We start from the raw sequence: 15,603 nt of genomic DNA on the forward strand, positions 1-15,603 counted from the left end.
ATTTTAATACCCTGGAAAACTGAGCCTATTTATAGACTAAGTATGAAACTTGTTTTTAAGTTTATGATTTCAAACATGAGTTTGCCCAGCTTACAATATGGTCTATTCACATGCTACTTCCCACCAAGTCAGGGCCAACAGCCAGGAGAGCATGAATCTCTTCTTCTTCTTTTTTTAAATAAATAAATTTATTTATTTATTTATTTTTGGCTGCATTGGGTCTTCGTTGCTGAGCGGTTTTTCTCTAGTTGCGGCGAGCGGGGGCTACTCTTCGTTGTGGTGCGTGGGCTTCTCATCGTGTTGGCTTCTCTTGTTGTGGAGCACAGGCTCTAGGCGTGTGGGCTTCAGTAGTTGTGGCTCACGGGATCTGAAGCGCAGGCTCGGTAGCTGTGGCGCACGGGCTTAGTTGCTCAGCGGCATGTGGGATCTTCCCGGACCAGGGCTTGAACCCGTGTCCCCTGCATTGTCAGGAGGATTCTTAACCACTGCGCCACCAGGGAAGTCCATGAATCTCTTCTGTATGAACTTTCATGTGCCAACAGCCACAAGAATTATGGGTATCAAGGAGGACACTGGCTCTGCACCTCCACTGTACCTCCTGAACAGCAGTGCTCATTTTGCCATGGAGGCCTGCTGCTCTGGCTTGGGCTCTGTTCATTTTATTCTAGCCTGTTCCCTTGACCCAACATCCACTCATTCTGGTTCTGGTTGTGCCTCTTCCTTCTTGAGGAAGTCTCAGCTTTTGCTCTGGAACTCATTCTTTGATACCAGGCATTGTTGCCTTTTTACCACATGGAGATTGGGTGGCAGAAAAAGAAACACTCCAGTTTCTACAGCTATGTAAGGAGTAAGGCAGGGCAGGGTGGAGTACACGTAGATGTTTGTCTATCTAGTATCTGGGTTTGTGTATGTCTTTATGTGGAACTGAAGGCTTTATTTCTATGTGGTGGGTGATGTGGGACAGGAAAGAGAAAAAACATATTTAAGGTGAGTCTCAGATATTTCTGGACATAGAAGCACCTCAAAAAAAACTACATAAATCTTTTTTTTAACATCCACTTGGCTAGCACCAAAAAAGAAAAAAAAAAATCAGTTATTTTACCCAGGAGATCACTCTTGCAAAACTGGATAAAAATCACTTCTTTATTATATCCTCAGATATCAAATTAAAGAAATTTAAACTTGGGCTACAATTGACTAAGATTCAGGCCATTTAGTAAGTTTTAGTATCAGTGATAAGGTATTAGCACGGATGTAAAGCAAACTTGCTCCAATTATGTAAAGACTCTTTCCAGTACATATAAGCAAAACCAAAATTTGGGAGGCCAGTTAATCCTAAAAATTCAGAGTCAACACTGACATACAAAGTGGTTGGACAGCTTTCCATTAGATAATGTACTTCCTTAAAAATCCAGTATATATGAAATTAAAAAAAACAAACATGTCACATTTTTAAATACCAAATCTAAAATGGACAAAAGTGCACTGCTATTTTTAAAAAAATGTATCCAAAGCAACCTCCTATCTGAGGGCGGAAGGCGTTGACACATTACCTTGACTATCTCAAGATTTAAGCCTTCCCACCCTCTGGCACTTTTAGTTTTTCATAAAGGTTATTTATGCGTTTGGGGGTAAGAGAGTGCCAACATTCCAAATTGTACCTCTCATTCCACTTTTGGCATTTTAGGATTAGGCTAGTAAAGAAAAACATGTCAAAATATTATCAGAAAATAAATTTTCTTTTCTGATCACGAAAGCAGATCTTTTGTACATTTACTAAAGAGAGTTGTTTCTGCTATTATTATTTACAGATTCTAAAACCAAGATAGAAAAACAAACCTTTTTTACTGAATTCTACAATACTATGCAATAAAAGCTTTACTACAAATGTCAAATCAATCTTTTTTCAGTTGAAGGTAAAAGATATTATCTGAGTGTTTGTATTCTTATGTGTCTATGTGTTATAACGTGTTATGGGCTAAATTGTGTCCTCTAACCCCAAAATTATACGTTGAAGTCCTAATCCCCAGTACCCCCATAATGTGACTGTATTTGAAGACAGGGTCTTTAAGAGGTAATTAAGTAAAAAATGAGGTCATGGGGGACTTCCCTGGTGGCGCAGTGGTTAAGAACCTGCCTGCCAATGCAAGGGACACGGGACAAGCCCTGGTCTGGGAAGATTCCACATGCCACGGAGCAACTAAGCCCGTGCCTCACAACTACTGAGCCTGTGCTCTAGAGCCTGTGAGCCACAACTACTGAAGCCCAACACCTAGAGCCCGTGCTTCACAACACGAGGAGCCACCACAATGAGAAGCCCACGCACCGCAACGAAGAGTAGCCCCCGCTCGCTGCAACTAGAGAAAGCCCGCGTGCAGCAATGAAGACCCAATGCAGCCACAATGAAGACCCAATGCAGCCACAAATAAATAAATTAATTAATTAAAAAAAAATGAGGTCATGGGATTCCCTGGTGGTCCAGTGGTTAAGACTCTGCGCTTCCACGGTTGGGGGGCATGGGTTTGATCCCTGGTCAGGGAACTAAGATTCTGCATGCTGTGTAATGCAGTCAAAAAAAAAAAAAAAAAAGGTCATTAGGGTAGGCCCTAATCTAATATGCCTGGTGTCCTTATAAGAAGAGAAATTTGGACAAAAACGCAGGACAGGGAGAGACCATGTGAAGACACAGGGAGAAGATGGCCATTTAACCAGCCAAAGAGAGAGGCCTCAGAAGAATCCAATCCTGCTGACACATTGATTTCTGACTTCTAGGCTCCAGGATTGTGAGAAAATAAATTTCTGTTGTTTAAGCCACCCAGTCTGTGGTACTTGTTATGGCAGCTCTAGCAAACTAATACAACATGCTAACCGTTTACTACTTTTAAAGACTATTACAGCAACTAGATCAAAGCCTTCCCCTTACCATGAGTGCCTGAACAAAGAATGCCCTGCTTTGTCTTATCAGTCTGCTTTTTCCAGCAACACTATGTATAGGATTATATAAAACAGAATGGTTTTGAAACAGTTTTGGACATTGTAAATTTCAGGATCCTGAAATATAATGTGAATAATGAACTTACAAAGAAATTACAAAAGTGCTAAGGGATTGAGGTGCTTGTTTATCCAATACTGTCAATATGGACTTTGAAGGAGGCCTCAAGAAACCAGTTCTGTAATAAAGCTAATTATTCTTTAAGATCAATACTTCAAATGCTTTCAGTACTCTACTCAAAGCTGATTCTAGGATACCAGATATTCTAGATTTATACTTAGTACAGAAATTAGTAATATAATTGAGCTTACCAATGTTAATCACCACTTCCTCAGAGTTTTATTTTTGTTTATTTTTTTCCTCAGAGTTTTCTAGAGTAGTTTTCTAAGAATTCAAGCCATAATGGCAATAATAAAAAAGATACACACTTATTGAGCTAAACATAAACATGTTCCAGGCAGTGTTCTAAGTACTTGACATGTATTAATTCAGTCCTTACAACCTTAGGTGATAGACGCTATAACCATTTTCAACAAGTTCATCATCATCATCATCCCCATTTCACAGATGGGAAAACTGAGGTACAAAGGCCAAATAACTTAAAGTCTCACATCTAGTATGTGGCAGAAACAGAATTTGAACCTAAGTAATTTGATTCCAGAGGCTTCCTTAGAAACCACTGCTACTTGGTAACCACTGTTCACATCTGATTTTCTCATTTTATCAGCTAAAATGTGATTCACAGAGCTGGAAGAGACCTCAGAAATCATCTAATTTAGCACTCTCATTTTACAGATGAAAATTGAGGCCAGAGTTGTTAAGTGAATTACTGAAGAGTATAGTTAAATAATAAAATTATTAAGATCCAGTCTAATCCACTTTCTGGGACACCATGATGGATGGATATCAGGGTTTTGTTTTGGTTAGCTCTGTTTTAAGACTCATACATCTCTAGTGTATTTGTGTGTGTATGTGAATGTCTGTCTCTCTTACTATGTGTGTACATCTGTTTCTATCATTGTCTCTCCTACACGTTGCCAACAACATTTATATGCATCCTGAAGAAAGGGAGGAAGTGGCCTCATGCCCATAAACAAGCATTCAAACATCTCTCCCCCAAAATGAGGACATCCGGCACAATGCTATTAAAAACAGGTCTGTCTACCTGGATATCTGTTTACACCTTTTCAAGTATTCTCATCTGAGACAAGACCAAACCAGAAGAGCTACATTAGTTAAGCTACTGGAATGTACGTTAATGAAAATGAAGAATAGTTTTTACATTAACACATTTTTTCACTAAAATTAAAAATATGTCTTCTAATATCAGAAAATTACCAGCAGTATTTACCATTTCAGGTATATTTGTCATGGCTTTATTTATTTCAATGAAATTATAACATGATTTCATTGAAATACGTATATCTGTCTATATCATCTATCTGTCTATCATTCCCCTAAATTTTCGCTTTTCTGAAATAATGCCACTATGATTTGTAAAATACCACAATGAGGGAACAATAATATGTAGATTGATTTTATTTCCAGTAAAATGATTCATGGGCCTCAATTTTACAGGCAGCCTGGAATACAAGAACCCTTCAAATATTCAACATTAATGTTGGATGAAGTCGTTGACTCCATCAGGATTTAAAACCAGGAAGAAACAAGAGCATATGGTGTGGAGGATGAACTGTAATACAGTCAAGGTATCTGTGTTTTAGCTATGCCCATAACCTGACTCTCCCTGAACTGTAAAAAAATTTCACAAAAGCCTGTAACAGAATATTATAACTGATGATGTTGTTCTACCTTTTAACTTCTGTCTTCTAAATCAGACCACTGATTTTTTAAAAAAGTTTAACAATTTGATATCAGTTGAAAATGACCAACAGACCTAGCAATTGTTTTTGCTCCAAGGATTTTTGGGGACAGTAACTCTTCTGGGAGGCAGTGTGTTGCAGTGGAAAGTGCTTGGACTTTGGAGCCCTACAGACCTAGGTTTGCATCCTGGCTCTAACACTTCATACTTCCTTGATCCACATAACCTTTGAGCTTTCAGTTCTTCATCTATAAAATGGGGATGACAAAACAAACTCTAACAGGATACTGAATGGTTTAAATGAGTTAGTGACTTGTCAGTTCTCTCATTTCTCATCCCTGGAGAGCATATATTTGGTTTCATCTGTAAGGATAATGAAGTTTTCCTTTTTCCAATGAGTTCTCACTTTCTTCCACTCGTGTGTCTAATTTAGAAATCAAAACAAGTTTACTCCTTCTAACCTGGTAGGTTGATCTGCTCCAAGAAGGAGATGGCCTGGCCAGTTCCTGGGAAAGGCAGCTTAGGAACACACACAGCACGTATTCAGGCCAATGGTTATCTGCACACTACTTGGGAAAGAAAAAGGACAATCTTCTGCCTAGACTGGCTTTTTGTGACTTTAGGATATAAGTGAAAAGCATGCCTTTGCTTCCACTGAATTTCTACAGCTTTTAATCAAGTTACAATTTTAACTCATAATACTGATAAACGGGTTTTCTAAAAATATCACAGCTATTTTGAAATCATATTAAATGCATAATGGATATGTATCTTATTCGTAACTCAAGAGCAGTTATCACATTCTATTACATCAATTCATCTATTTACATAGCTGTCTTTTGTCTCATAAGATTCTGCTCTTCTAGACAAATACTCTGTCTTATTCATCTTGATAAACTTAGCACCCAGCAGTCTCTGGTTCAAAGGGGTAATCAAAACATGCTGGCTGGAAAGAAATGTACAGTGCAGTACCTTGAATTACAGTGTACAAAACTGGACTTTATCTTCTGGGAAATAAGAAGCCACTAAACATTTTTAACTGGGTGAATCTCACAATAAAAATATAGTTTCAGGAAGGTTAAAGCTTGATGTACAGAGGTGATGTGACTGAAGAGAAACTGGAAGCAGAAAAAGCAGTTGGGAGAAAACTTTAACAGTATAGGTATGAGGTTAAAATGTGTGAACTAGGATGGTGGCAGTAAGAATAGGAAAAAAAAAAAAAAAGACCGATGCAAGAGACTTTATAAAGAATGTATAGTAACTTGGTACTGTTTTTTTTAAGGAAGTAAGAGGGGAAATAATCCCAGATCAGCTGAGGTTTTTAAGGCTGGGTGACTATAATGATGATGCCATTAACAGAAACAGGGATGTTAGAAAAGGAACAGGTTTTTTGGGGGAAATAATGACTGTGATGCGAGACACGCTGAATGAGAAGTAACTAGACCCCCAAGAAGAACGTGTTCAGACTCACTGAGTGTGGCGAAGGCTAAAGGTTTAGAAGCAGAGAAGTCTTTAGGGGTGGAGCCTTTTCAGAAAATTTCTTCCGTGTCTTCAATTTAAGAACAAGAGGCAATAAGAAGAAGCTGATACATAGGATTAGACCAGATCTTGTTTGTACCGTCAAATATTAAACCAGTTAAGAACCAGATTGGTTCTGTTCTCACTCCTGTTCAACCCACTACAACAGAAAGGACTACTTAGCAGAAACCAAGGAATGGGGAACACCTTCCTTCAAAAAACCCCAAACTTAGTGCTCCTTTTTTCTACAACTTACCCGTCAGTTCATTCTCCTTTCTGTTATTATTTATAGATCTTATTTCTCAATAAAACAACTCATCCCTGCTTGCTTCTCCCTCTGTACTCCTTCCTCCCTGGCTCACCTTTCTAGGCAAGCAGACCCAGAGCACACTGGAGCCTCTCCTTCCCCAGCAGCTCTGCACAAAGGATCCATGCAGATGCTCCCAAGGCTCAGGGTCAGGAATCTTTTTTGTCTGTAAACCCCATCGTCCTGCGCTCTCCTATTTTCCTTCCTAGCTTCTATTTGAACTCAGTAACAGTTAAGGATTATATTCTTTAAACTCAGTAACAATTAAGGATTACATTCTTTGTGGCTCCAAAAGGCAGAAATGATTCATTTAGCAGCAAAGCACACATTTAGAGTGGAAGCTCTGGCTTTGGACCTGAAATACAGAGTTTGGAAACAGTCAGCAGGGAAAATCCATATTACTACATACTACATTCTTTACTTCAATGCCTGCTTGTAGTCCTGTTTTCCTCAGCCCACAAAACCCTGTCCTCCACTCCCCCACCTCCACTCTTAACTTCTCTATCCATAGTTTCTTCTCACCCATTTGAGTTGTTCTTATGATTGCTCCTTACTTTGGGGGTAGTAGAAGAGTTGTTCAAAAGGCAAAAATCACTGTCAATCAAAATTACCACTGAAAATCCCTTAAATCTCACAGAAGGTACAACCCTGCACCATAATCACGGTATCCACGGAACCATTTATATGACACATAGGGTGAAGGTACTTAAGACAGTGTGGGGTGAAACAACTGACAATTCAGAGAAGACATCAGATGGTTGAATCCCTTGCCTTTCCTTTTCCAGGGCCAAAATGTTTAAGGAAGATAAGGTACATGACAAAATTATGAAACACACACACCGTAAGAGACATGTGCTGCCCTAAAAACTCTTCTGTCCGATGTCTGAGATCATGACATATACAAGCTTTGTTTCCCTCTAATTAGGAAGCTTAGCTATATATTCAAATATTTAAAACAAAACCAACCAATAACTAAACTCAGACACTAACTCTTCACATTTGTTTAAATGCTAAAGGAGTAAAAGAATATTTAATATTAAATTCTTTAACTCACATGCAAAATGCTAATAATAATGGCAGTAATACCTACCAATTACTGAGTGCTTCCTATATGTCATGTTCATGTAATCTTTTAAAAAAAAATCTCTGAAAGTCATTTTTAAGTCACAGCTGAGGAAACTGAGATATGGTGAAGATAGAAAACTGCCATTTTCCTGGGTCATACAGCAAAAGAGCAGCAGAGCTGGGATTTGAACTCAGGTCTGCCTTTAAAGTCTGTGCTGTAAATCAGCACACTTTATAGCCTCACCGTAAATAAGTCACTTTCTCACTGAAATGCTTTGAACTAAAACTAGGAAGATTTGATTTTTAGTTACTATCAGCAAACATCCAGGAAATAAGAAAAAATGGCCTTTAGTAACAGGCTGACAAGCTATTCCTGGGGTCAACCACCATAGACTGGACAAACTTCCTCTAGAAATAAATCTCTTCTTCTTGTATCATGCCACTAAACACCAATTCAGTGGCCTAAAAATCCTTGTATCAGATGTCTGAGATCATGACATACACAAGCTTTCTTTTCCCCTACTTAGGCATCTTAGCTATATATTGAAGTATTTAAAATAAAACCAACCAATAACTAAAATCAGACACTAATTCTTCACCTTTGTTTAAATGCTAAAGAGGAAGAATATTTAATATTAAATTCTTTATGGACTGTTTATATTAACAAGATGTGCCATATCTTATGAGTAAATTATCTTTCTAGTCTACCCGAAGGGGTCAGCTTCAAACTAAGTTCAACAAACGCTCATGAAGTCAAACTATAAACTAGGCATAGTGAAAGGTACAAAGATGAAACAAAACATACTAATACCTCTCTCAAAGAACTTATAATTTAATGAGACAGATTACAAATATACCTTAAAAAATCTCTGCATACAATGTTTTTCTTCATCTGACATAACCAAACAGGTGTTGAAAAAGTTAAAGGAAAGATTTCCAAATGTGAATCAAACAGATCCTGCTTATTGTGCCAAGTAATCAAAGAGCATTATTTGCTTTTTCCTCTCTGCTCATTAAGGCCCTGGCAATCACCACAACTTTGGTTTCCTTAGTCTCTTACCTCAGTTTATTTTCTGTTCTCTGCTCATGTAATAAGATATATCTTTTTGGGAATTCCTGTTCTGCTTTTAGTTCTTTTCTGCTGCTATTGCTAGGGGTCCTTATCCACCTATCGCAGTACACTTTGTTTTTGCTGGAGAGACCCTCCACAGTTTCTTCTTTGCCTTTTTATCGGAGATCTGGAAACAATCACTGAGCAGATCTGTGAGCACTGAGACTGGCTCTGAAAACTTCAAACCTAACTATTCAAAATTAATTACCTTCAGAAAGTCTACCTTCAGAGACTCTAATCAGGAAGGTAAAAGACAGCTGTTATAATTGCCCCCATGATTCCAACTCCTTGCATCCCATTGTTATTAACTTTGGCTATAAATAACAGTAGTAAGACAGACTTCAGACCGAAAGCAAAAGAAACAATTCTAAAAAAAAATATGGCAAAGTTTAATATATGAAAGTGCTAGCAATAGATGATTACTAGGGATTCAATGGCATTAACGAGGCCAAAATCATCAATATTTTGCACCTGCTGAAACGAAGGCCTTTATGAGCACACTATCGGGACACTCTTTGGTAGTCACATGTTTGTGACTAGCTGGAGTTTACCTTGTTTTATTTATCCTTATCGCTGAGATTTAAAATGTGCTTTTAATTTTCATCCCCTGAATTTTGGTAGATGATAGTGGTCTTGTAAAACCAATCAACAACATCATATATATATATATATATATATATATATATATTTTCATCCCCTGAATTTTGGTAGATGATAGTGGTCTTGTAAAACCAATCAACAACATCATATATATATATATATATATATATGTATATATCATTTTCACCTGGAGGGAAAAACCCACCATAAAATAGGGGCTAGAGAGTAACCAAAGGCCACCGGACCAGATTAATCATAAACCTAGACCACTGAACCTGAATTTTCTTCAAACACTTCCTGCCTTTTGTTTCAACAGAACTATACCTTCCAGGTTAACTGCAGTCTCCCTGAGCAACAGACCAGCCCACCCAAGACTAGGAGATACTCATTCCTAATCTAAAGCTCTTTATTTACTTATCTGTACTGTTTCACTTGAAAGCATGCTGTTATTCACTGACAGTCCAACAATATACACTGCATTCCTCCCCACACAAGACCAAGTCTGTAGATATCCAACACGCCCACCTCACTATGAAATACCAAAGGGTGGTTTTTCATCCAGTTTTCAGGGAAGAAACAGGGTGGAAAGCAACAATGAAAACGCAACTCAAACCTAAAAAAACCCTTAGAGGTTGGGTTCTCCCTCAAGGAATAAAGGTACAAAGGGGGGCGGGGAAGGTTACTATTTCTCCTTCCTCCAGAGACTAAAAAGGTCCCGAAGCAGGTGAACCCTCGATGCCCCACAGGAGAAAAGAGGATCCTAGGGGCTTCAGGCGGAAGGCTGAGGATCAGAGAATGGGGGATGGGAAGAACCCAAGTAGGGGAAGGCCGTTTCGTCCGTGGAGCTGGCAGTCTAGGTCGGGTCTCTGATTTTTGCATCGCCCCATCTCTTTTTTTTTTTTTTGAAAACACTGATTTTTATCTTACGGATGAAACTAGCTCTGGTCCCACCCTAGCGAGCAGGACAGGTGTAGGAGGGGATGTCTGGCCTCCCGGGGGCGGCCAGACAAATGGGGGTGGGGACGGCAATCTACAGAATGGGAACCCATACGCCTTCTCCCAAGGTTGAGGGGCTGGGCGAGGGGGCCCTTTAAACGGAAGGTGTCAGGAGGGCAGCCCCTTCTGGGGAGCTGGGGTTGACGGGAGACAATAAGTGGCTGCGAGCACCCTCGAAGGTTGAGGAGCCGCCTCCTCAGGGAAAACCGGGAGGTAGAGGAGACGGCTCCGCCCCCTCAGGGGATGGGCGCGAGCGGCAGTTGGGACGGCGGCGGGAGGACACCAGTGGTCCTACCCCTGCTTTTCTCTCGAGAACCCGGCCTCCCAGCCGCCGCCAAGCCCGGGCGCCAGCGGCTCCTACCTTTTCCCAGCGCTCGGGGATCCGCTCCCTGCCGCCTCCGCCAGCCGCTCCATCCACAGCCCCCCGAGGCCCCGCCCCTCGACCGCCTGGCGAGGGCCCTGGCATTCGGCAGGGCCAATCTCCTTCTCGCCTCTCCAGCCCCGACACCAATCCGCTCCGGCTGGAGGAGGGGCTTCTCCAATGTCTTTTAGGCTCCTCCCGGGGCCCCAAGATCCCTTTTGTTTGGGGAGAGCCTAGCTGGGATTGAGCTCGCGTCACTTCCGGGAGGAAGCGTAGTCCTCCGGCCCGGGCTCGGGGAAGGTTTACGACCCTCACGGCCCGGCTTCTGCAACTTTCCACCTACTAAGCGATTTCTGGACCGGACGGTGGCGAGTGCTTCGTGTTTACCCTCATGGTATGGGTAGCTTAGGAACGGCGGGTTTCGGGTGCCCGGATTGATCGGGCACATTAACGTTTCATTTCATCCAAAATGTTAATAAATGAAGTGCGCTTTGGGTCTGCTTTAGAAAACCGGTTGTTAAAAACCTGGTAACGTGGCTTGCCTGCTCTCTTTTTTTCTCGTACGAAGCCTGTGTTAGAAACAAGGGTGCAAAGATAAAAAACCCGTAGACCCCACCCCCGCCTTCTCTTTTCACATTACATTTGGAAGAGAAGAGTAACTCTGGAGCCCCTGGAGCGGGGACACTGGGTAGCCCAAACCCAGCCAGACCTGCCTTCCAGGTAGAAGTCGAATGAATAAAATTTGTGTGTCATGGCTTTCTACGCTATGTTTTCCAAATGAGGGGACTTTTTTGTGTCCTTGGCCCCATTATACTGTGGGCTACCACGTTTGCAGTGACGCTGGGACACAGGACAGTAGAGGATGCAAGGAGTGCCTGTCCCTCGTGAACACGGGAATGCAGATCTTGCTGGTGGTCGCAGCAAGCCTTACCAGCACCAAATAACCCAGAAAAGGGAGAGGATGTACCCCTTCCTTAGGTCAAGTTTTCTGGATCCTTTTCCAGTTCACAGATTGATTCAACTGGTTAAGAGAATAATAACCACATTGTTTTTAATATAATAAATACAATTAAATATTTATAATGCATAAATAATTTTAATATATTATTTCTAATATTAACAATTATTATTAAGCAAGACAGTACTAGGGGTCTAGTACTCACCTAGGCACACTGTCTCACGACAGATGCAGCCCTGTCCTCATGCAGTTTACAGTCTGGTGGAAGGATGTGGTCAGTCTGCAATCATTGATTCGTTTGAAGGAAGTAAACCGGTATTAATGTCATCACTGTGCCAGGTACTTTCATATAATGATATTTAATCTTCACTACCAAATGAAAAATCTTTCCTAACCTGTAAGGTAGACATCATTGGTGCCCATTTTACAGATGAGAAGATAGAGATTCAGAGACATCAAGGAAAGCCATAGAGCTAGTAAATGGTAAATAAAGAACTTCTAACAAGATGTGTGATTTCAAACCTGTGCTATATTCTGCTCACCATACACTTGGCTCTCACAAGGAGGGCTGGTCCAGAGTGGGCCTGGATGACTGTAAATCCAGCATTAGAGACAGAAACAAGCTCCATGCCTCCGCCTATTGACTGCTGGCTGGAGAAGGTCATCTCTATATATGAAGGACAAGAAGACTGTACTGAGGTGCTCAACAGCAGCCCAAGTGCTTCTGAAGTAACAAATAGGAAATACAGAACTTCAGAAAGACATCATTCCCTGTGTTCAGGAGACTGACGATCTGAAAGGCGAGATGAAGGGCCAGGCACATAGTAGGTGCTCAACAAATACTGACGTCACTTGAAACAAAATGTCTGAAACAGTTAAAAACACAGGTTTAAGTGCTGGACTAGCCCCATGAATTTGAAAAATTCCGTTTCCTCCTCCTCCCTTTTGCCCTGCCTTACGGGTGTAAAATGAGGAAGTGTCTCATTGCCCGACAATGAGGCAGATGTGGGAGAACCGGCTATTTTCTGCTGGCTTCTGAGTCACTCTAAAAGTTGTCCCAGTGAATCAGCTCATCCCTCCTCCCCTCCTTCCCTTTGTTAACCCACCACCACCCATTCTACTCCCAGGCTGACCTGGTGCTTTCTTCCTTTACAGCAACCGGCAGCTCCCCTGATTCCCTGAGCTCCCACTTGTCCATTCCTCAGTGAGTGTGGGAGAACCCAGCAAGAATGAGATCATCCCCACCGTGTAGGATTGAGTCCTGAGGGTATTCAGATTACTCTCTTTAATTCATCCCCCCAGGAGCTAGTGCATGGGCAGGGCTTGTGAACCTGAAGTTTTGTGATTCTTCAAATATATAAAATGTGTAAATAAATTTAGAGTCTGGCACACTGATGTACATACACAGAGGTAGAAGTGGGTTTGTACTAATTTCTTAAATTTGTATAACACAACATACCATTTTTATATCTATTATTTTATCAACTTGCCAGTAAGTATTTATTAAATGCCTACTGTGTGTCAGGTAACAATTTAGTAAGAAGTGCTAAAGATTATAGTGTGTGTTAATTTTTCTCCAAATAAGTAAACTTCCTAGGTAGGTGTACCATAAATGTTTATTGCTGGTTTGGGGAGGCAATGATGGAGTAAAAGAGGGCTAGACTGGAAGTAAAAAAAACAAAACAAAAAACTGCGAGTTTGGCTGGAGTTCTCCCTCTGTCACAAACTCTAGTTTCCTAGGGCTGCTGTAACAAATTACCACAAACTGGGTGGCTTAAAACAACAAATGTATTCTCTCTCAGTCAGGAGGCTAGGAGTCTGAAATCAGGGTGTTGACAAGGTCAGTTCCTGGGTGAGGGGTATTGGTAGGGGTGGGTTTATGGGACTTAAACTGCTCTCCTAGTTTATGGGGGTTCCTGGCAAACCTTGGCATTCCTTGGCTTGTAGCTGAATTGCCCTAGTCTCTGTCTTCACATGGCTTTCTTTCCTCTGTGACTTGATGTCTCTACTATGTCCTCTCCTCTTCTTATAAGGACAGCAGTCATACTGGATTTAGAATTCATCTTAATCTAGTATGACCTCATCTTAACTCATTACATCTTCAAAGATCCCATTTCCAAAAAAGTTCACATTCTGAGGTTCCAGATGGACATGGATTCTGGGGAGTGGGGATGGGAACCATTCAAACCAGTATGCAAAACTACTTCGCACAGTAACACCCACACTTAACTCCATTTAGCTACAGTGGTAATGGCATGAAAGTAGTGAACTAATTCCTAAAGATCATTTCAATTCTATAATTGTATGATAATTATATATGCTAGAAGCATTTCTCAAGCCTTTACTATATGCCAGGCACTATGAAATTGCTTCACAGTACGTCTGATTTAACCCTTAAAAGAATTCCAGGAGATAGATGTGAATATTCCCATTTTGCAGATGAGGAAATTGAGGTACAAAGAAGTCCATAGTCATGGAATTCATAAGTGATGAAGATGGAATATATTCACTCAGGTCTGACTCCAAAGTCCACCCTCACAATTACTATGCTCTGTCATCTCTCCATCATTCTAGATGGGTTAGGAAGATGGGGAATGCAATAAATCTTTAAAATTTTGATTTATGTAATACCTGGAGGTGGGTAGCAATCTTCCTGGGGAAAGCAAGAGAGAAGGGAACAGTGAGTGGCAATGAAAACTTAGTAGGGAAGAGGAGAGCTATGGGCACTTACCTGAACCTCAGTCTCTTCATTTGTAAAATGGAATAGTAGTTCCTCCAGGTGGTTGTGAATATCCAAGTGAGATAATGGACATGAAAGTAATTGATAAACCCTATGAGGGATGATGATAAACTACCTGGGAGATCTTGCTCAAACTGTTTCTCCTCTCTGGGTCCTTGCCCTCCAGCTGAACATCTGAGGGTTGAGCATCTGGGGCTCTATAGGACTCCTTCTAGCTGTGACCCACTGAGACTTACTAAGATGCTGGGTGAGCTAGATGTAAAAGTTGGAGTGACTGGGAAAAGTGACCTGGCCTGGCTGCCACCCTTACCTCTTGTTCCTCAAGCCCCCACCTGGCTCCTCCAGGAGGGGATTCTGAGGTTGCAGTCTAACGGCGGCAGAGAGCTCTGGAGGCCGAGACCAGGCTGAAGTGGGAAGGACAGTGTGCTCTCCGTGGCTCCCTACATTTTCTCTCATTATTTGCTCCCACAAAAGCCCTTCTGAGTAGTCCTTAAGGTTCTCTTCTCTCTTGGATCAGCCCGACCTGGGCGGCTGGGGCACAGGGGAAGTTGAGATTTTTGGGCGTGGCCCTCACTGTGTTCTCGATCGTATTGCTCCCCCTAGTGCTGAGCGACGAGTCCTGCAGCTGTCAGCTTCCCTCTTGGCCGTCCCGGCGCGTTCTGCGGAGGCCTCTTTCCTTTTTAGGGTGTGGGCTGAGAGCGCAGCAGGTAGGGGGCTCCAAGGACCAGAAGTTCGGAAAAACCACCTTCAGGGACAGATTCTTCTGGTTGTTAGCTAAGTGTTGGGGCCAGCTTGACCATGAGGGAGCCAGGAAACTCTTATCCTGGATTTCACAGAGGGAGGTTGGGAAGGAAAGGGAAAGAAAGCTAGCATTGCGTGTCTACTATGTATCAGGCACTGTGCCAGGATGCTTTACATATATTACATGTATTGCCCTTGTAATCCTTACATATATAATCTATACATTCCTTTACATATATAATTCTTGCGATCATCCTAAGAGATAATTCTTTTTTTTTTTTTTTTTTTGCGGTACGTGGGCCTCTCACCGCTGTGGCCTCTCCCGTTGTGGAGCACAGGCTCCGGACGCGCAGGCTCAGCGGCCATGGCTCACGGGCCCAGCCGCTCCGCGG

At 41.6% G+C, this 15,603-nt stretch overlaps 1 protein-coding gene and 1 long non-coding RNA gene across 5 annotated transcripts in view; one reads left to right on the plus strand and one right to left on the minus strand.

Annotated features, from left to right (window-relative positions):
* CTTNBP2NL (CTTNBP2 N-terminal like) overlaps nt 1-10,844 on the minus strand; it is a 64,152-nt gene extending 53,308 nt beyond the window's left edge. The window contains exon 1 of one of the 3 annotated variants that reach the window (XM_024119611.1): nt 10,773-10,844. The gene's annotated coding sequence lies outside the window, so the exon portion shown is untranslated. Of the gene's footprint in view, nt 1-5,275; nt 5,292-10,772 lie in introns of those variants that run through there. The other 2 variants (XM_024119613.2, XM_055084378.1) reach the window with 2 other exon arrangements.
* A 171-nt stretch (nt 10,845-11,015) lies between these two features.
* LOC114486012 (uncharacterized) overlaps nt 11,016-15,603 on the plus strand; it is a 163,309-nt gene continuing 158,721 nt past the window's right edge. The window contains exons 1-3 of one of the 2 annotated variants that reach the window (XR_003679256.1): nt 11,016-11,166; nt 11,959-12,069; nt 12,886-13,112. This is a non-coding gene — a long non-coding RNA (uncharacterized lncRNA). Of the gene's footprint in view, nt 11,167-11,958; nt 12,070-12,885; nt 13,113-15,603 lie in introns of those variants that run through there. The other variant, XR_008617162.1, reaches the window with a different exon arrangement.

The sequence above is a fragment of the Physeter macrocephalus genome, chromosome 4 (genome assembly GCF_002837175.3).
Source record: "Physeter macrocephalus isolate SW-GA chromosome 4, ASM283717v5, whole genome shotgun sequence".
NCBI lineage: Eukaryota > Metazoa > Chordata > Mammalia > Artiodactyla > Physeteridae > Physeter > Physeter macrocephalus.